The sequence below is a fragment of the Crocodylus siamensis genome, chromosome 2 (assembly GCF_052110815.1).
Source record: "Crocodylus siamensis isolate JL-2025a chromosome 2, ASM5211081v1, whole genome shotgun sequence".
Classification (NCBI taxonomy): Eukaryota; Metazoa; Chordata; order Crocodylia; family Crocodylidae; genus Crocodylus; species Crocodylus siamensis.
In genome coordinates, this window is record NC_143396.1 from 79,857,745 (window position 1) to 79,878,700 (window position 20,956).

Below are 20,956 nucleotides of genomic sequence, written 5' to 3' on the forward strand. Positions count from 1 at the left end.
GGAGCTGGACTGGGAAGCTGGCTTATAAACTATGGCTCCCACTGCTTAGCTGAGAGGTTGTGGGTAGGGGAAGGGGAAGCTGGGGGGTCTAAGAACTGGGTGCACATTGCTTTCCTTAGCTGGCTCCTGGCCCCTCCCTAGAGCAGTGTTGGGTGAGGCAGGGTGCTGTGCCACAGTAGTGAAGCTTGGGAGCCTTGCCACTGCAGCAAAATGCCTCCAGTTCATCCTACAGTGCTCTAAGAGGCCGTGGGAAAAGGGATCTAATGGTGGGGGTCTGTAGTAGACCAAGGGGAGGAGCTGGACCGGGAATTTTTGGGCCAGCTTGCAGAGGCACTTAAGGCAAGGGATGTAGTTGTCATGGGTGATTTAAATTACCCGGACATCTACAGGGAGGAACAGTCAGACAGGTTGTACCGTTCCAGGAGGTTCTTGGCCGAGATACAGGACCTCCACTTAATTCAGGAGGTACACTGTCCCATCAGAGGAAATGCCCTGTTGGACCTGGTCCTGGCCACAGGCAACGACTTGGTAAGGGGCCTCCAGGTTTTTAACCACCTGGGTGACAGTGATCATCGCTTTCTGGAATTCACCATCCAGCGCAGGGTGTCAAGGGCCTGCAGCAAGGCGGTAGCCCTAGACTTCAAGAGGGCCAACTTCAGCAAGTTGAGATTAGTGGGAGAGGCACTGGGGTTCTCAAGAGCAGGGGAACTCAGTGCCCAAGATGAGCGGTTGTTCCTTAAGGAGACAATACTCAGGGCCCAAGGGGTGACCAACCCAACAAGAAGCAAGGGTGGCAGGCATGCCTGAAAGCCCCCCTCGCTCAGCAAGCGTGTCCAGGAATGCCTGGTTGCCAAAAAGGCGGTGTACACCTGGTGGAAGGGGGGTGGTATCTCCAAAAAGGAGTATACCTCCTCTGCTCAAACCTGTAGGGGGGCTGTCAGAAAAGCTAAGGCGGACATAGAGCTAGGACTAGCATCCAAAATAAAAGATAATAAAAAGTCCTTTTTTAAATATATAGGGAGGATGAAGAAAGCACCGGGAAATGTGTGGTCCCTGCAAGATTCTCTAGGCAGTCTGGTGGTTGCGCCAGAGAAGAAAGCAGACCTCTTTAACCAATTCTTCACATTCATTTTCTTGTGCAGGGGCTGGGACTTCCCCACCGTGATGCAAGACAGACTCGAGGGGAACGCCTCCAGACCTCAGGTTGGGGAGGATCGGGTTAGAGAACATCTGGAGGGGCTGGACATGTTCAAATCAGTGGGTCCATATGCTCTCCACTCCAGGGTGTTGAGGGAGCTAGCAGGGGTTATTGCAGGGCCTTTGGCACAGCTTTACGAGCACTCATGGTGCTCGGGCCAGGTGCCAGATGATTGGAAGATAGCCAATGTGGTCCCCATATTTAAAAAAGGGAGGAGGGAGGACCTGGGCAACTACAGGCCCATCAGTCTTACCTCAATCCTAGGGAAACTCTTTGAGAAAATCATCAAGGACATCTGTGATGGGCCGGCTTCAGGGATGATGCTCAAGGGCAACCAGCATGGTTTCATTAGAGGCAGGTCATGTCAGACCAACTTGATTGCCTTTTATGATCAGGTCACAAAAGCATTGGATGCAGGTGTCACTGTGGACGTAGTCTTTCTGGACTTCAGCAAGGCCTTTGACACCGTCTCCCACCCCATCCTCATTAAAAAACTAGGCGACTGTGGCATTGATGCCTACATAGTCAGATGGATTGCAGATTGGCTGAAGGGTCGCACTCAGAGGGTGGTGGTGGATGGGTCATATTTAACCTGGGGAGAAGTGGGCAGCGGAGTCCCCCAGGTCTCAGTCCTTGGGCCCGCGCTGTTCAATTTCTTTATCAGCGATTTGGATGATGGGGTGAAAAGCACCCTGTTTAAATTCGCTGATGATACCAAAATTTGGGGTGAGGTGAGCACGCTAGTAGGGAGGGAAAGACTGCAGCAAGACCTGGATAGGTTACAGGGGTGGGCTAACAAAAAAAGGATGCATTTCAATACTGACAAGTGCAGGGTACTGCACTTGGGCAGTAGTAACCAGCAGCACACTTATAAGATGGGCAACTCCCTTCTTGAGAGCATGGAGGCAGAAAGGGATCTTGGAGTCATTACTGACTCCAAGATGAAGATTGGCCGACAATGTGAGGTCACGGTTGGCAGGGCTATCCGGACCTTGTCATGCATCCACAGGTACATCTCAAGTAGGGCCAAGGAGGTGATCCTCCCCCTCTATGCAACACTGGTCAGGCCACAGCTGCAGTACCGTGTCCAGTTCTGTGTGCCCTATTTCAGGAGGGATGTGGACAACGTTGGGAGGGTCCAGAGGAGGGCCACCCGCATGATCCGGGGACAACAGGGCAGACCCTACAATGAGAGGCTGCGGGACCTGAACCTGTTCAGCCTTCACAAGAGAAGGCTGAGGGAGGACCTGGTGACCATCTATAAACTTGCTAGGGGGGACCAGAAGGGTTTGGGGGAGACCTTTTCTCCCTTGCGCCCCCGAGCATAACAAGGAATAACAGCCATTAGTTGTTGGAGAGTAGGTTTAGATTAGACATCTGTAAGAACTACTTCACAGTTAGGGCAGCTAGGAGCTGGAACCAACTTTCAAGGGATGTGGTGCTGGCTCCTACTCTGGGGGTCTTTAAGAAGAGGCTTGATGCCTACCTGGCTAGAGTCATTTGAGCCCAGTTTTTCTCATGCCCAGGCAGGGGGTTGGACTTGAAGATCTACATGGTCCCTTCTGACCCTACTTCTATGATTCTATGATTCTAAGTCAGCCTGGAGCAGAGTGGGGTAAGGCAGGCTGTCACACCTCACCCCATGACAAAGTGTTCCCCCTCCCCTGTGCAAGGAGATGGATTTATTCTCTGTAGGGGAGAACTGGGAAGTTTTCCACCATGCGAGAATGTCCCCCTTCTGCCAATCAGCTCACTGGCAGGACTGGAGGGATTCTCCCAAGGCGTGAATCCTCTTTAGCTGTCTTTAGCAGTTGCTTCTTTTCAGCAGCTGCTAACTACTTTCTGACATCCTCCCCCTTTCTGAGGCAGGGAAGAGGACAGGCTGTCAATTAATGGGCAGGGGCAGCCCAGGGAACAGCCCTCTACTGCCCCGACTGGAAAGCTTGCCTGCCAGTCCAGCTCTTAGGTTATTTTTTCTATCAGAAGAAATTTCTTGTGGTAGAAATGGACATCTGGAATGCCATTTGAAAGACAAATATTGTAATATTTGTTGCCCAACCAAAAAGTAAGAAGTGACAACATTCTATTCTTATAACTTTTTCCCCACTTTTACAGACTCAAGTGGTATACAGAAGATTAAGGGTGCTGTTCAGATGAATCAAACCAACTCAAACTGCTGAGCTTTTCATGGTTTGTCCATTTTTCCTGATATCAGTTATATATCTTAATCCTTCTATGTCTGGTATTTGTACTGTGAATCATAGCTTACTTCTGTGTTCCCAGGGGCTACTGGGATTCAGTAAGAGCAACACATTTTTTTTTTCCATACTAATGCTTCACAGGAGTTTGTTGTGTCCAGACTTGAGAGTGAACACAATACTTTTCAGGTGACAGTTCAAGCAGCACATCCCACAAAGTCCATACCAGAAAAACATAAGTCAGAAATTTGCTACTTGGGGGCCAGTGGTTGCAGTTCAGTACAGACCACAAAATATTAAGAAGAATGTTTCCTTGACTTCGATATCTAATAAAATATGAGATATGTCTATTCCTATTTTTAGATGAGCCATATTCCTTAATCTAAGGCTGATCCAAATGTTCCAACAGCAGACATTGGTTTCCTTTGATAGCCAATGCATATCTCTGCTTTCCAAGTTTCTGTAAACACATCATTATAAGGAAGGCAAGTCTTACTTTTCCCAGCGTTCTTTCTAATTATGTCCCTGCTGCCAGGAAACTTTCACGTACTTTTGCCTTCACTACTAAAATTTAAGCAAATGTCTGCTATAGCTTATAAAAAAAACCCAAGCAGTTCCAAAGATTTTTCTGTTAAACCTCATGAAGTTATTAGGTAATGCTTAAATTTCTCTTATCTCTCAATTATAAATATTTGAGAAAAATAATTAACAAGAGAGTACATAAATGATGGGTCCCCAAATGCCTTTAGTATAGTATACCACCTACGAAATTCCACATAGTGTTCAAAGTTTTGATGTTTGTAACAAACTAGCACTGTGAGTGACAAGCTTTCTTATGTATACAGAGTCCTCTGCCTGTGGCCAATTCTGTTCTATCCCAACAGTTACTTTTTGGTTCTCAGAAAAGTCTCCTTCAAAGACAGGCTGCAAGTATTCTCACGATTTACAGCTCTGTCATACATACGAACAATTGGTTCATCCCAGTTTGAGTAAAAGAGAAGGGAAAAGACACAGACATGCACAGCTGCTGCTGCCCACATTATCATCACAACTACACTTGGAAAAACTAATATGATACCAGAGACTGCAAATAAAGTGCATTATCTGAGCTTGGCTGCAATTGCAAAGTGGTTAACACTGTAAAAGGGTTAGTAAATAGTAACAAAAAAACTGCTTGCTAGAGATGCAATCCAGAAGCTTACATTACAAAAAGTCTTCATTATGAAGCCCGGTCCTTTCACTCTCCATCACTTAGTTTTTGTCATGCATTTACATAATCAAAAAAGCACACAGCATGCGAACACACACTGCAGTATCCTCTGACCTTACCTTTTCAACCTCTACGTGGTCTATTATCACAAAGCAAGAGTATAACTTTTTCAGATGAAGAAAGAGACGCACTGTTGTAGCAGTAAAGCCAGCACTTTGGGACTGAAGCAGGTACTCAATAATATATACAGATTAGTCAGAGAAGAGAACACCAACTTCATGACTCAGTGATTCTTCACTAAAGTTTTCTAACTCTAGCAACTTCATAATAAGAGTCCCTCAGAGTTACTGTGGATTCCTCAATGTGCTTAAAAAAAAAGAAGGCATTACTAGATATCTGAAAACTACAGTCAAGTTTGATATGTTATGCCTATGCTGTATAACCTTTGTTTTTCAGGATCCCTTTCTCAATTAGTACAGTTTGCTGAGTTTGAGTTACACTCCTTTGAGCTGCAAGAGTTTGTAATTCTTGTTTTCCCCACTTTTTGACAAAAAGGCATTTGCTGTATGTTAACATGCTGCCCAGTGTTTCTGCATCTGTTTCCATTACAAACAATAGAGAAATTTCTAATTAATCAAATACAAAATGCATATGAAAGGAAAGAAAACATTCTGTGGAATTAACATAATTTTGACAGGAGCAGAAAGAAGTTTTGCAAAAATAGCTGCTGCTAACCTTCCAAAACACAGGAAAGTTGTTTATATTTCCTGGACTTCCACATCACTTTCATCCACAGTGAAAAACGACAAAGTAGGACATTCATATGTTTCAATAAAAACTTAGATGGAGTTATTTTGGAGTTGATTTTTTTTCCTTTTTTAAAAAAAAATCTTTTCTTTTGGTATTTTTTTCCTTTTCTAATAAATTATTATATTTCTCCTTTGGAGTTGAGAAGCATTCCACATTTTCATGCCCAGATTAGTAATTATTCATGATTTTTCAGATTAGAATTGAACTCAAAGTTCTCTTCAGAAAATCTATACCACTCTGTTTTCTTCCTGGCTGTGCTTTTTTTAACCCGTCAAAGGATGTTGTTGGAGTTTGCAGAGTTCTACTGATGCTGCATGTTGCAAGAAGCATATTATTATTTTATTTAATTACGTTTCATCACCTGAAGTGATGAATATATTCTAAATGCATTCCAATAAATACATGAATTGGATGTAGATGCTTGTTTCTGTGAAGAAATGAAAAAAAGAGTAAAGAATGGAGGCTGTTTATTCCCAGAGCCTTCCCTGCTCACACCTTTATGTTACTCTGCTCAGTCTAGTTGGATCGAATGTTTTCCATCCACAGACATAGAAACTTACTTCAGTTTTGTAAATAAATACAGAACATATTTAAATTTTTAGAAACACATCTATATAAACATAGGCATGAAAACTCAAAATTCACGTTAGGAACGTTCATTTCCAAACCCATGCTTGGTCCACACACATTTGGTTGCAAGTGGATATCCACTTGTTATTAAAGTTAGCATTTAGTTTATTCCAGTTAAATAAACCATATAGATGTCATACAATATTGGAAGCACATAGGCAACCAGAATATGAAAGAGCCTGCTTTCCCAAAGGACATTCCTACTTTAAACAAAAAAGGAACTCTTAGGCTAAGACCAGTCAAAAAGCTCAAGGCTGAATTTATTTAATCTTTACAGGTTAGTCTAAAATGCACAGATTGAATTGATAAGCAAGTAAACAAACATTCACTCTGATTCCAGAAATGCAGCCACATACCTGCAGTGGCCCAGCCCAGAAGCCAGGAGGTGCTAAAGCTCACCTTCCTACTTGGCTACAGGAGACAGCTTGGGCCAAGGCTAGTGTACCCATCCTGAGATGGAGGGAAGCAGGGGAGGTTTGTGGGGAAGGTGCAAAGCATCCTGGGATGCTGGGGACTGAGTGAACCTGAATCTGGAGGGGACCTGGGACAGAAGTTCAATAAACTGATTTAACCTAAATCAGTTAAGTCTGATACAACTTCCATCCAGGTTTATTTCAAACCAGTTTTGGCCATTTTGAAAGTGGTTTGTGTCCACTGAACTTCTGCTGTGTTAAAAATTTGAACTGTTTTCTGATCACTTACACCGGTTTATGTATAATTTTTGTCCCTAGCCTTACTGTACTACATGCCGCTTTCTGTATAACTCACCTTAGAGGTGAAACTCACCTGTGTAACTCCCCTGAGGGGTAACTCGCTTCATCCTAGAGACATGCAGTTAACAGTACTGAATAAATTAAGAGCGGAGGACAATAAACGGAGTTCACTAACCATTGTTTTCTTAAATGAGTACACTTGTAAGGCCTGAAGAATTTTGGAACAGCTCTTCAAGAAAAAAAAAGGTGCCATTTTATGAGTCTGGAAGACAAATTTAAAAAAATAGGGGCCCGTGTGGCTATCTTGAGAGACTTTCCCAGCTGTAATGCTACTTACATAAATAAGCACAGGCAGTGACAATGAAGCTCAACCATGCAAAGCTCAAATGTGGGACAAAATATATGGCAAAGACATAAAAGGGAGGGATACAAAAATAATTTATATAACAAATGTAGATGCTGTGAGATGTCTCTCTTTAGTGTAAATGACACTTTCTGTAATCCACTTTCTGTAATTATTTGTTTCTAGTAATAAGACATTTCCAATAATAGAAGTGATGATTTTCTAATATATGTGGAATATTGCTACCTCTGGGACTAAATAAAGGGAAACATGAAAGATGAATAAGTAAGTGAAGCACTTAATTGACAAGAGCTACGTCAATGTGCTGGTAGTTATGACAGCAGAGGTCTTGGAATAACACAGCAAAGAACAGGACAGAATCAGGAAATAATTTCCATTGATCGCTGGAAGTTAGCACTAGGAAGCTGATGGAAATTACTCTTTTAGTTGCTGTTGGTTTGAATATTGAATACCTTGTAAGAGCCTTTAGAAAACAAACACTTGATTTGTTATGTTTCTATGAAAAATTGAACTTTAAAAATGAAAACTCAACTAATACTTATATCAGTTTGGATAGTTTAAGACTGTATTGTACGTATTACTGTAGTACTGTTGTCTGCACCAACCACTGTTTCCCCCCCTTATTATGCGCTCAAATGCTGCAAATAGTTAGCCTTGTTTCACTGAGAAACACAACATATTGAGATCCTTAGTGAAGACATTTTCCATATAAATGAAAAGTGGTATGACATTTTACAATGTGTAGTTTCTGATTAAAGTGATTAAGCCTAGCTATATTTCTTGAAATCTTTCAGTCAAGACCGTGTCTTCAAAAGATATGCTGTAACTCAAATCATGGGTTTAAGGCAGAAATTACTGAGTAATAACCTGTTTTATGTAGGCGGCAATCTAAAATAAATATAAATTATACTTCTTCCCTTAAAAATTTATGCATCCTCCATTTGAAAAAAATTGAAGGTCAGTTCAAGATTATAAAACTATTGTAAATTGGCCCAACGAGTTTTAAACAGGCAACAATGGAAACTGCACCATGTCTTAATTCCAAGAGGTTAAACTCAAACAGAAATGTTAACAGTGCAGCAATCATACAGGAGTAAGGATAGGTATCTAAAGAGTTTGTCAGCATCCAAGGCGATACACACACAACTGGCTAGGAATACACTTAAGTCAAGTCAAGAGCTCATTTCACTTCTCTCTCACATAAAAAAGCCATACATGCACCATTACTGTAAGATGTGCAAAATTAGGCTAGCAATGCCAACAGCCTTCTCCCCCCCGCCCCGCTTTAACAACTACTTCCTCTCGAGAAAACTGATTCTTCTGTGCAGTACTGTACCTAAACTTCAAAATATTTGAACAGGGACAACTGGGAAGATGAGAAAGACACATTGAACACACTGAAATGAACTGGAGTTAGAGCTCTTTTTGAAAGGCTGCAGTCACAAAGTGATGTTTTGCTAACTTAAATGAATCAGCTGTATCCCTCCTCCTAGGAATTCATAGGGCTATCTGAAGTAGGGGGTGTACTGAATTCGAGGCAGCTGCCAGCTGATTTAAAGTCCATATTGTGGGGCCAGCAACCATTTTCATGGGCCAAGTACAGCAGCCTCCCCGCCACGCCTCTGATTGGTTGAGGGGGCCCAGTGGCTCTGTCCCTCACTGCTGATGGGCTGTGAGGGCTGTCCATCATATGGCTCTGCTCCTTGCTGCTGACTGGCTGTGAGAGCTGTCCATCATGTGGCTCACCTCTTTTCACCAAGGTGGAGAGAGTCAGGGTCATATGATGCACAGCCCTTACAGCCAATCAGCTGTGAGGGGCAGGGGTGGCAGCCATCTTGTCATACCAACAGCCCTTCTCCCCCCTCTTCTTGTCCTAGCAGGCTGCACAGCTGGGTTGCAGTGGCTACAAGGACTGCTAGATCCGCAGAGAAAGCCAGCATTTTATTTTTGGTAAAATTTTTTTTTCAGGGAGCTTGTGATTTTTCGTGGAGCTCACCTGAAATCGCAGCTTCTGTGAAAAATGGCAAAATCATGATTTTTGGTAAGTATCTACTCCTTGGAATATGTCGAAACTTAAGAGTATGGGTAGCCTGCTCTAGGCAGCTTCTGCTGCAGGATTTTGAAAATGTACTGTAAAATGTGTTATTCTGTATCACTTCCTGTTGTTGGAATCCAAAGTGACAGAATCATTAGTCATTTTTTTTAAGTATTGGAGAATCAATCATAGGCTTCCAACGAGACAAAATATTTATGCATATAATAACTTCACACATTTCTACAGCACTTGGCCAGAACCAAAGATCTCTAAATGCATTTTATATACAGGCAGTTATGCTATGTATACTAAGTATTTATGTAATATCCTTTAGAATGAGGGAAAGCCAACTAGCTTCAGCCCAGGAATACAAATCATGATTTCAAGTGCCTGCTGTACTGGAATCTGATAAAACAAAAAGCGTCAAAACAGAACTGTCAGAATAGTCTTTTTCTGGCTATTTGAAACAGTTTAAAAAAGACAATTAAAAAACTTAGAAGTTGTTTTCCTTAGACAAGAGCTGCAACTTTTTATAAAATAGATAGGTGACCTCGCTGATGATACCAAAATTTGGGGTGAGGTGAGCACGCTAGTAGGGAGGGAAGGTTGCAGCAAGATCTGGATAGGTTACAGGGGTGGGCTAACATAAACAGGATGTGTTTCAATACTGACAAGTACAGGGTGCTGCACTTAGGCAGTAGAAACCAGCAGCACACTTATAGAATGGGAAACTCCCTTCTTGAGAGCACGGAGGCAGAAAGGGATCTTGGAGTCATTATTGACTCCAAGATGAACATGGGCTGACAATGCGAGGTCACGGTTGGCAGGGCTAACCGGACCTTGTCGTGCATCCACAGGTGCATCTCAAGTAGAGCCAGGGAGATGATCCTCCCCCTCTATGTGAAGGTGGTCAGGCCACAGCTGGAGTACTGTGTCCAGTTCTGTGCACCCCATTTCAGGAGGGATGTGGACAACATTGAAAGGGTCCAGAGGAGGGCCACCCACATGATCCGGGGACAACAGGGCAGACCCTCCACTGAAAGACTGCGGGACCTAAACCTGTTCAGCCTTCACAAGAGAAGGCTGAGGGGGGACCTGGTGACTGTCTATAAACTCACTAGGGGGGACCAGAAGGGTTTGGGGGAGACACTGTTTTCCCTAGTGCCCCCTGGCATGACAAGGAACAATGGAGACAAATTATTGGAGAGTAGGTTTAGAGTAGACATCCGCAAGAACTACTTCACAGTTAGGGTGGCTAGGAGCTGGAACCAACTTTCTAGGGAAGTGGTGCTGGCTCCTACCCTGGGGATCTTTAAGAAGAGGCTTGATGCCTATGTGGCTAGACTCATTTGAGTCCATTTTTTTCTCCCGCCCAGGCGAGAGGTCGGACTTGAAGATCTACAAGGTCCCTTCCGACCCTACTTCTGTGATTCTATGATTCTAAAATAAATTGCTCAAGATTAAGCTGACTCACAGGAACATATATAGGCTGTGAAGCAAGGGCCAAGTGACTGATGCTACAGTCTTCTATGTTGAATTTAACTACTTTACTTTTGGTAACAGCAGGAAAGACTTGGTCATAGAACTATTAAAATTAGATGATGGGACTTTGTCGCCGTTATTATGGTGATGAGACCACAGAAAAATGCCGCCTGTGATTTTAGCTTTCTGAGGTTCATATGCAGGGTCTTAGAGGGTTTGGATTCAATCACTATCACAATAGGGAAAAGAATCACAGAATTAAAATGGAAGGAAAATCTCTGGAAGTTTCTTGATGGACATTTCTGCTATGTTTCAACAGGGAGGAAAGAAGAGAAAGTGGAGAGTGTTAGCTCCTACACAATGACTTGGTCACAAAGCAAATGGATCATCAGGGTAGTACAGACAGAGCCAAATACATTCCTGGGCAAGAACTAGGAAAAGCACGATGGAGCAACAGTGGTGTGGCCAAATCAGGCTTGCTGATTCCTTGTGCATTCCCCTTCCCCCACTAACCTCATTAGATCCCAGGAATGTCAACAGACTGCTTTCAACTGTTTAAACTCTGGATATTCCTCACTGTCTGCTTCTCCAAAATGTCTTCTGCTCCTCAGCTGCCAACAGTGTAACATGCTGTTTATGTCACAGAAAGCCACAATAGTATAATTAGGGTGACCAGGACACCAACCCTGTTGGGTGGGGGTACAAAAATAGCAGAAGCTATGGTGTTGGCCTAACTGCCACCGCTGCTGGCAGTATAGCTCCTAATGCTGCCCCATGTACCACTGCCAATGAGGGCTCTCCAGTGTCCAGTTACACCACTGGAATGCCATCTCTTTCACTAGTGGCTAGTCGGGATGGGGTGAGGGGTGTTAGCCTATCACAATTTCTAACAAAATTTCTCCAATAGCTCAGTTGGTAGAGGCCTGAGTTTTGTTACTAAAGACTGGGTTTTTGGTTGTAGCCGTGTTGGTCTAAGGACATGGGCAGGCAAGGTTCTTTGGATTGATGTGATATCTTTTATTAGACCAACTAAGTTGTTGGAAAAAAGTCACTAAAGACTCAATTTCAAAACTTCCTAATACTGAAGGTAGGCTTATGTGTTCTTTTCAGTTTATTTCTCTCCTCAGTTTTTCTCCCTCTCATTGTCCCTCTTTATGCCTGTCCTACTCCCATCTTCTTTCTTGCATTTGCTCACTCTTTTCAGCTATTTCCTCTCATCCACCACTCTTAAAAATTCCACTGTATTTACTTTGAGTGAATATATAAAGAAATTGTATTATAGTCTACATCAATCAGCATTCTAGGACCAGAAGTGAAACTGCACTGCACCTATCTTGATATAGATTAGTCTATTTGTCTTCAAAGTATCCTTTTTGTTTCTTTTTTTACTGTTGATTAAAATACTTAAATTAAAATAATTAAAAAAAAAAAAATTAGTGCTCCTCAGCAGTGGAACTCAAAAAACATTTACAAGCTTCTCAAACCCCCCCTAAAATGGGCAGGCATACTTGGGTGACTCGGTCATAATTTCTGATTGAGACAGGAATATAATCCCCAAATCTCTATTCCTATGTTCTGGCACTAACCAGTGCACTTTGCTCCCTGTTTTAACACCCATCATATGGCATGCATGTTATACTATTCAATTAGTTATAAAGAAGCTGCTTGTTCTGAGTCAAACTTCATCCCCTGTACATCACAAATTTAAAAACATTTCCCAGTAGAAGATGAGATCAGATAAAGGAGAAACTTCTTTCCTTTCATCAGGAAGCAATGTTAATGGATTATTGTAAAAATGGCTGCAAATTTGTTGCAAACTAGAACAAACCTGCGGGACAATGTTACTGCTAAAGTTAGTGTTCATAGCCATTCAGTTCTTTAGATTTGTGGGGCCTCTGTCTGGATCAGATCTCCTTTTCCATCTGAATAAAGATTTACTGTATAGCCTCTTGTATGTCTTATGGTTCCTACAGTGTATGTTTAGGGATGTGGGGGAAAAGAGGAATGTATCTGTAAATTTTCATAGGTAGTATGTAGTTTTCAGCTCAAATAATTTATTGTAAATGCCAAATAAGCACCAAGCAAATTTAAAATGTCCCTGGGAATGGATTGGCACTATTCAAAAATCCCTATTTGGCTGAAAAACAGTTCTAGCCCATTTTTGATATCCAGGAACATTTTCTAACCAACTTTGCTTTCAGAATTAAAATATTTTCAATTAAGCTATTTTAGAGGTTTGGTTAAATTATTAAAAACCAGCAATGTTCAGTCATCCTCTCTCCCCACTAGAATGCTCCCCATGTACCTCCACAAAAGTTTAAATTTTTCAGTGGTAACAATATCTTTATATATGAAATCAGTTTAACTTTATTTTTGTTTTCACTGAGAATTGGTAGTACAGCACTTCACAATTTTCCATAACCTCTGCAATTTAACCATGATCTTTTTGACAGTGGAGGAAAAATAACTTGTCTTTTTTTTTTGTATGGCTGTTTTTTCAAAAACAGATCTACAAAGAGATCTCAAAAACGAGAGAAAGTGTGACAAATCCAGCTTGAGTTCTTTAGCTTTGCTGACAGAGGATTAAAGGAGGGTAAAGACAAATTCTTGAGTACTTCATTCCCTGCATTTACCATCCCTCCTATTAAAAAAGAAAGTGGTTTCCGGCATAAGTACTTATTCCTTTCCCCCAAGCTTTCTTAAAACCTCAGAACTGCTTCTATTCTGAAATACTCCAGCTCTCACTTCCTTATTTGGTTGCTGGAACTGTTCTTTGTCTTGTTCAAACATTCTGGTAAAGCTGCACGCCTCCCCTCCATCCACATGCCCTCCCCCAGTTCTATATACAGAGTCTGGCTACAGGAGGTCACCCTGACTCAGCCTCCTTTGTAGTTGAATAACCAATCACACATCAGTTATGCCCATTTAAGGAGTACCTTTCCTTTTGGATATCATCAAGGCAACAGGGAGTTTTCAGCTGTTTGGAAAGTTTGTTCTCTGCATACACTGAAGTCAGCACAAAACAGGGATTTCACAATTTTTTTTTTTTTACTTAGAAACCAAGAATCGCTGCAGAACATTTGCACATGTTTAAAAAGCCCCTCATTGTGGTGTGGAAACTAGTTTTGAATTTTTTCTATCTTAACCATGTATTTTTTAAATGAATAAAAAATATATGTTACTAATCAATCATTTGAAATGTTTTTACTATGCTGTAGCCTTAGGTGAGCATTAAAAGCAAGATAGAAATGGAATATCAAACTCTAGATTTCTGATTTAAAATACTCAGAATAAAAAGTTTGTGAACACTGTACTCTGGGACTAAATAAATCAGGAATTTAAGTCTGCAGTCATTAAAAGATTTACTTGTCTATGTAAAGAACAATTCTGATAGGTAATGTTATCTGAGAAAAAAGAAAGCAGTGAGCAAAATATTATACTAGATCAGGGGTGTGAAACTCACCCTGCCCACCAGCTGGATCCAAACCATGGAGCTCCTTCAAAGTTAGATCGGGAGGCAGTTATTCCAGCCATCACTCATCCTCTCTCTTTAGATTTGGTGGCAAGCCCCACTTTTTTTTTTGACCTGTCCCTCTTTTCCCTGCTCCCTCTACTAGTCCCATGGGGTAAACAACACAGCTCCATGGGCTGCATCTATAGCCTCAGCCCCAGAAACTGTATTCTAAGAAATAATCCCTCTCTACTAAATGCTGGATTAGATTAACTGGCTGAGAATTTCATTCTTCTTATTCTTGCTTCTAACCAAATTTACATAGTGCTAACAGCATGATAGCTAAATAAAAGGCTAATATGAAGAAAGGGTATGTTGTAAATTCTACCATGCCATCTGCATGACAGAGAATGGTGGGGAAGCAGCCAGCTAGTAAAAGAGTTTGAGTGAACACAAGTCTTACTAGCCCCATGCAATTTGTTCAGGTACTTTCTTTTTTCTGAGTGGAATATCAAGAACGGTGGGCCTTTGGCTCAGTCTACAAATACACATGAAGGGATTCTTCCATGATGAAAACACGCTTAAGTTTTTTCTTTAAAATGAAATACAGAATTAGTATTTTGTAGTATGCAGGTAGGCTCGTGTATGTGTATACATATGCTACAAATTCTACTAAATGGAAGCTGAAACAAATCACCCAAATGCATATGTTCTAAAAAGGTATCTAGTTTGTTAGCTTTTCAAGAGCTATACTTCCGCAGCAGGGAATACCTTATATTATTTTGCGATTCACAAATGGTAAAGATCATGTTAAATAGGGCCTTGGATAATAACATTCCAGAGACTCTAACCATCTTGTAAACCACTGCGTCTTGTGAAAAAGTGAAGAAATATTTAACTAGCTCCATCTTTTCAAGGGCAAAATAAGGAACAAAATAAAAGGAGGTAGAATCACATTAGAAAGTCAATAGGCAAATTCTTAGTTCTCAGTAAGGTTCCCTTGACATCAAGTTAAGCAAAAACGGGCTGGAGAAGATTCTTCCACTTTAGGCAGTTCCTAGAGAAGGAAAATTAGGTGTTAAATGACCAGAGGAGTAACATACTGGGGTAAAGGAGACTGAGCAATATGGCCAGCACAAATTGAAAGCTCTGTTTCCTGAAAGATCAGTCAGGGCAAGCAGAAAGGTGATTTGGGGCATGTCTGTCTCACCTGGGGAGCAGAGGAGGAAATGCTGCAGTGAACTATGGCAAAACATCTATGCACAATATAACCCCAAATGACTGTAAAGTCATTGTAGAACAATGCTGGGCATATACCAACAAGAACATCCAAGATGGAGAGCTCATGGGAACCTCCAACTGGTTGCAACTATGTTACATCTGCTTTGGGTTTTAACATGCAAAGGACTGAATGCTATATGTTTCACTGCTGTGTTCCTTTGCTTGGGCCAGAGGCAGATTAGATGAGCTCTAAGAGCCATTTTCTCACACCTCTTCCTGCCTACCTCATTCCTGCCCCGCCAACCCAGTGTCATGACAAGCTTTTTTTCAGTAAAACTCAAGATCTGATTTATATCGTATTTCTGTTTCCTGTTGTTATTTTGCAAGGACCCTCCCCTAAAAAAAGGGGAAAGTAAAGGAATAGTTGAGTTAGAGTAATACAGACTGCACTATAGTTTACATAGCCTATTTATGTGCAGTTAATATTTCGTCTCCCCTGGAAGAAAGCTATTGGAAAGTCTGTAGCAAAAGGAAAATAAGATAAGATTGTTTACCTATGTAATAAAACATTTAACTAGTATCATTTGATTTTTTTTGTTGTTTTTAGAAAACAAGTGACGCTTTTATATTGCTCCCTTTTAAGACGTTTCAAATAAAATAACCATGAGTGCCACACAATCCCTAGATCAATCAAAAATAAAACCTGGAGTGAATTCATAAGCAACAATCCATAAATTATACAAATAACCCGTTGATAATTCAGCAGAATGACATCTTGTCATCAGTTACTAATTAGGAATAGAATGAGCTAGCTATGACAACTTCGGATTATCACATTTCACTCTCTTCATTAGTACAGGCTAGTACAGCAACAGCAGTAATCTATTTAAGTGTATTTCCATCATCTCAACCAGGTGTTCAGATTGCTGGCAAATATCTCATTGTTGGCTCTGTTGACACTTTACTGTTTATTCCATGTCACCTGGCAGCATCATTTCTGAATGGAATAAATTACATCATAATGGATATCAAGCAGACAAAAAAGCACATGCTCTGAATTTGAGGTAATGTATTTTATTTTTTTGATGTTATATGCCATAATACTTCACACACACAACCCAATATTTTTCTGCCATTCTTCCCTCCCATCAAGGATCAAGCAATTGCTGTCTACACTATATTCTACTGGGGAGGTTTTACAATTAGTAGTCCCTTTACCACAACCAAACACTGGAGTTACTGGAGACTGATGTGGTAAATGGGAAGGAAGAGACATACATACTTCTATTGAAGTGACTCCCTGGGGCACATGATATCTTTAATCCTGTCTTGTCTCCAATACACAGCAGGGTTGAATGGAGTTACCTGGCTCAACAATGTTCAGTGGACGACCAGATTGGCATGAAGTCTAAGAGAAAATAAGACTTGGTATAACTAGCTACAAGTCAATTAAGTCTTAGGAATTTATTCTGCCTTTGCAAGAACTTCCTCCTCACCTCCCAATGGGAATTTAACCCATGTGTAATGAGGTTAGGCATGTGTCTGTCTAAATGGCTGAATCAGGAGATTGTTATACTCCTGATGTGATGTAGCTATATAAAACTTTCAACTGTATCATTCTTTTGGGAAGGTTGGGAATTATCTCCCAGATGTCTGAAAGTCACCTTGCACCAGAAGGATTGGAGAAACAATTCCAAACCCCTCTCAAGCCTTTCTTCTGATCAGAAATGGATTGAGAGTGATTTTTAAAAATGCATTTTCCTGAATACTCTCATTGTTCGTCCCATGGCTCTGACTAGATTACAAAAAGTTATCTTAGATGCAATGTTTCTGCAAGTAAAGAGCCCTTGTTCCCAAGCCAACTCCTTACCTCAGTTTATAGGTGGGGCTGCCAGTTTGTTCACATACAATTTAATCCATCACACCTCCTTCCTCAATATAGCCATTGTCTCTCAAAGTAACCACCCCATTATATACAGTAACTCAGTAGATCCAGTTAGATAAAGAAACTTAGCAATGCATTACTCAAAGGCTTGTTGGCAATAACACTTGAAATGCTGCCTGCAGCAACTGTGTACTGTGAAATATACTTAAATATATCTGTGACAGAGTGTGCTCATGCTATACTGACTGATTCAAGTTTTATAGCACAGCTTTGTGTGGCATATAAATAATAGGTTCCAAAGGGACAGTCCGACATGGTGCCAGGATGGATTATCTCATTAAACAGAAGGCCCCAACTAGTTATATCCCATCAATCTGAAAATGTTATGTGATAATACAGGACCACCCATCAAATCTAAAGCACTCGCTCTAATAATTTTGGCCCAATATTAGGAAACATTATATATAAATAACCACAAAAATGCCTACTATTATTAATATGGAGAAAAAAATCAGGGCAACACAGCAGGCATCACTTCTGCAAATTAGAACTGTATTTCTGTACCATGATGTCCAGCAGTACAGAAGGAGCAATATATTATAAACATTACTATACCAGCTAGTAATGTATGAGCAAACCATGGACAATCACATGGCTCTAAACACAAGTGGCCTGTCATGATATATATATACAACGAGTCACACAAGTGTTAGGCAAACTGTACACAGATGCTTTATTCAACCTCATAGAAAAAACTTTGTTTCTCTTTGACATGTGGTTCCCCAAATGGCCCTTAGTAATTTTTTGAACACTTCTAGTACTATTGGACTGGTTAATTTTCTTCTGGATTAGAATCAGATTATGGGAATTCAGTTCAGGGCTTATTTTAGCACTCTGGGTATGGATGTGGAGGAAAAAAGTCACTGTCCATGTTGCTGTGCATAAAGGGAATTTAAAGTTTACGGTGTGGAGTTCCCAAGAAAGTTTCCTGGCATGTGCTCCCAAAATAGGCAGTGAATCTAGTTTGAAAAGGGGCAGAAGAAATTCCAGGTCACCAATAGCATTTTGATTCAAAAAGAGAAACCTGCACTGCACCTTTCACAGACATTTGGGCTAGAAGGGACCCTGGAGGATCATCGAGTCCAGCCCCCTTCCCCCAGGGCAGGAAGTCAGCAGGGATCATAGGATTCCAGCAAGATAAACATCCAAATGTGTCTTGCACTGATTTTGCTTGAAAGTGTGTATAGTTACTGACATTCCAAAAGATAACTCTCCAAAAGGCAGTTAGTGGCAGCAAAACACTGGGAGACTGCACCTGCTTTGGTAACCTGCCAAACAGCTTTACAGCCTTTAATTTACTATGCTGTGGTATATTAAGTATGTGCACGCACGCACGTGTGCACACGTGTGTATGCTTACATACATACAATGTGGGATTATGATTCACTTGGTTCACTTGAAAATGAACCTCCAATTGCTTTTAACACCTAGTATAAGAAAAGAGTTCATTACACAGAAAATGCAGATAAGCCCCATGTTCCCTGTTGATAGTTACAAAACATCCCTTATAGATCTCTACTTAAGCTTTTCTGGAGACTAGATTTATAACTCTAATATACACTAGACTACAACAGAGCAACCATCAGATTTTCATTTTACACCAATTTCTATTCAATCAGCATAATCTATACTAGCTAATAAATTCCTTTCCCTACCCAGAGAACGGCTGCATTGGAGACGCATTCAATTAGCCCCAATCTACTGTGTAGACTGTGAAAATATCTACATAGAGTATAGCTGTCCATCCAAGTGGTGGCCTGCAGGCTACTGCAGCCTCATAGACCACAGCTGCACACTGGGAGAAGGCCTAGGGTTGGTGGTAGGGGAAGAAAGGTTGGGTCTCAGGCTACCTGTATAGCCTATGTGGTGGTTGTATAGCCTATGTGATGGCTGAGGGGCTGCGTGTTGCCTGTGCGGCCATGTGGCGGGGGGCATGTGCTGCCAGTACTGCCCATGCAGCTCCAGAGGGGCACTCTTGGGGTGCACACTGCTGGTACTACCCACACAATGGAAAAAGGGTAGCACATGGCTGGTGTGGTACACAAGCCCTGGCTGTGGGAAAGTGGAACAGCCTTGGTATAGAGCATAAATGCATATGGAGAAACTAACTTTGCAACCAAAATAATGTAATTGAGACTAGTTAAGAGGACCTTAGTGCAAGTTTTTCCAGAGGTTTCATGGGAGGATGAGAATCATAGACTGCAAAAGTTCTTGCTATGCATGGCCTGGCTGGCCAGGTAGGCAACCAAATGGGAGGCAGATAAAGAATATTATCTTCCTTATTAAAGCTCAGCTCAGTAGCTGTGGGTGACAAAAATGTTTGGATGTTTTACTTAAGAAAGATGAACTGGTATCACATAACAACTCTTAATTTAACTTCATAAAGTATATCTGAATTAAACCAAAAGAAAGTACAGAGATGGATTGTTTTGCTATTATTTTCCTTTTGCCACTTCAAGCTGAGTTGGCTGGAGGTGGGAAAGGCAACTTTGTATCATTATATACATATGCCTACGTCTTAGAGTATTGAACATTCAGGTATGATTGTGAAGAAAAGACATTTAATATGGAGTAATTACCATGCCATTTTTCAACGACAGTATTTTTTCAGTATTAATTTGTAGCCATTTGTGAACAGATCTATAACCAGGTTGAAAAAAAAAAAGAAGATCATTGTCACATGCTGTTTAAAAGAAATGATGCTCTTCTAGTGTCTGAAGGGACCTGGAAATATCTATATCTTTTTGAATTAGGATACTTTTGAAGTAGACTCTCTCTCTCTCTCTGTTTGGTCAATAATATTTCAGCACTATGGATCAGTATATTGTTTGAGATGAATTCTCATTTAATCCTAACGCATGCTTTTCTGATTACAAAGCCACATGAGTAACATGATTCTTGTGAGTCTGAATGAAAATCATGTGCGTTATGACAAAAAGTACTGCCAGAAATTCAGTGCAGAAAGGCTAAAAATAATCCCCAAACCATACCTGGGGAAAACCTGGAAAGTAGTAATTCTGAAATAGAGGCATAATAGCAAATTTTGTGGTGGAGGAAGAAGGCAGGGGAGAAATGCTGAGTGCTAGAAAGCCAGAGGGGAAGGCAAGGTGTTCAGTTTTACTTGCCTTTGGGGACTCAAAGACTGTGGATGCTGCTGCAACAGAATAAGACTGTTACCACTTGGTTGCTGCAGTGCAGTACTGGACTTCTGTTGCTGGGCAAAGACTTCTTGGGGAGAGGGGGAGCCGGCCACTCACCCACCCCAAGTAATGCTAGTGTTCTGAAATACATTGCAGTAATGGGTGGTAGTGAGCCACACATTAGATGTAGATTTACAGTGGTAGCCAAAGAAAAAGCTAGTATAATATAGATCAGTGCACATGGACCTTACCTCACGAAGAGAAAGTGGAATGGTCTCTATGCATGTGGTGTAAATGCCCCTTAATATTGTATTCAATTCTGGAAACCCATTTATGAAAAAAAAAATGTCAAAATGGGCAGAACTTGCAGAAAAGCAATATTATCAGGAAGTAGGAAAGGCTGACTTGCAAGACAGCTTAAGAGATAAATATGTAGTGCACTATGGATCAGTAAATTGTTTGAGAAGAGACCAGGAAGATGAAGATATATCCACCTAATATTACTTGAAGTATGTAAACTGTAAGGAAGGAGAAAATTATATAGGCTAGTAAAAAAAAA

At 41.1% G+C, this 20,956-nt stretch overlaps 1 protein-coding gene across 8 annotated transcripts in view; it reads right to left on the reverse strand.

Moving 5' to 3' along the window:
* PALLD (palladin, cytoskeletal associated protein) overlaps positions 1-20,956 on the reverse strand; it is a 340,183-nt gene that overhangs the window by 95,506 nt on the left and 223,721 nt on the right. Inside the window, exon 1 of one of the 8 annotated variants that reach the window (XM_090036235.1) lies at positions 4,726-4,896. The exons of the other annotated variants lie outside the window; for them this stretch is intronic. The gene's annotated coding sequence lies outside the window, so the exon portion shown is untranslated. Of the gene's footprint in view, positions 1-4,725; positions 4,897-20,956 lie in introns of those variants that run through there. 8 annotated transcript variants of the gene reach the window in all.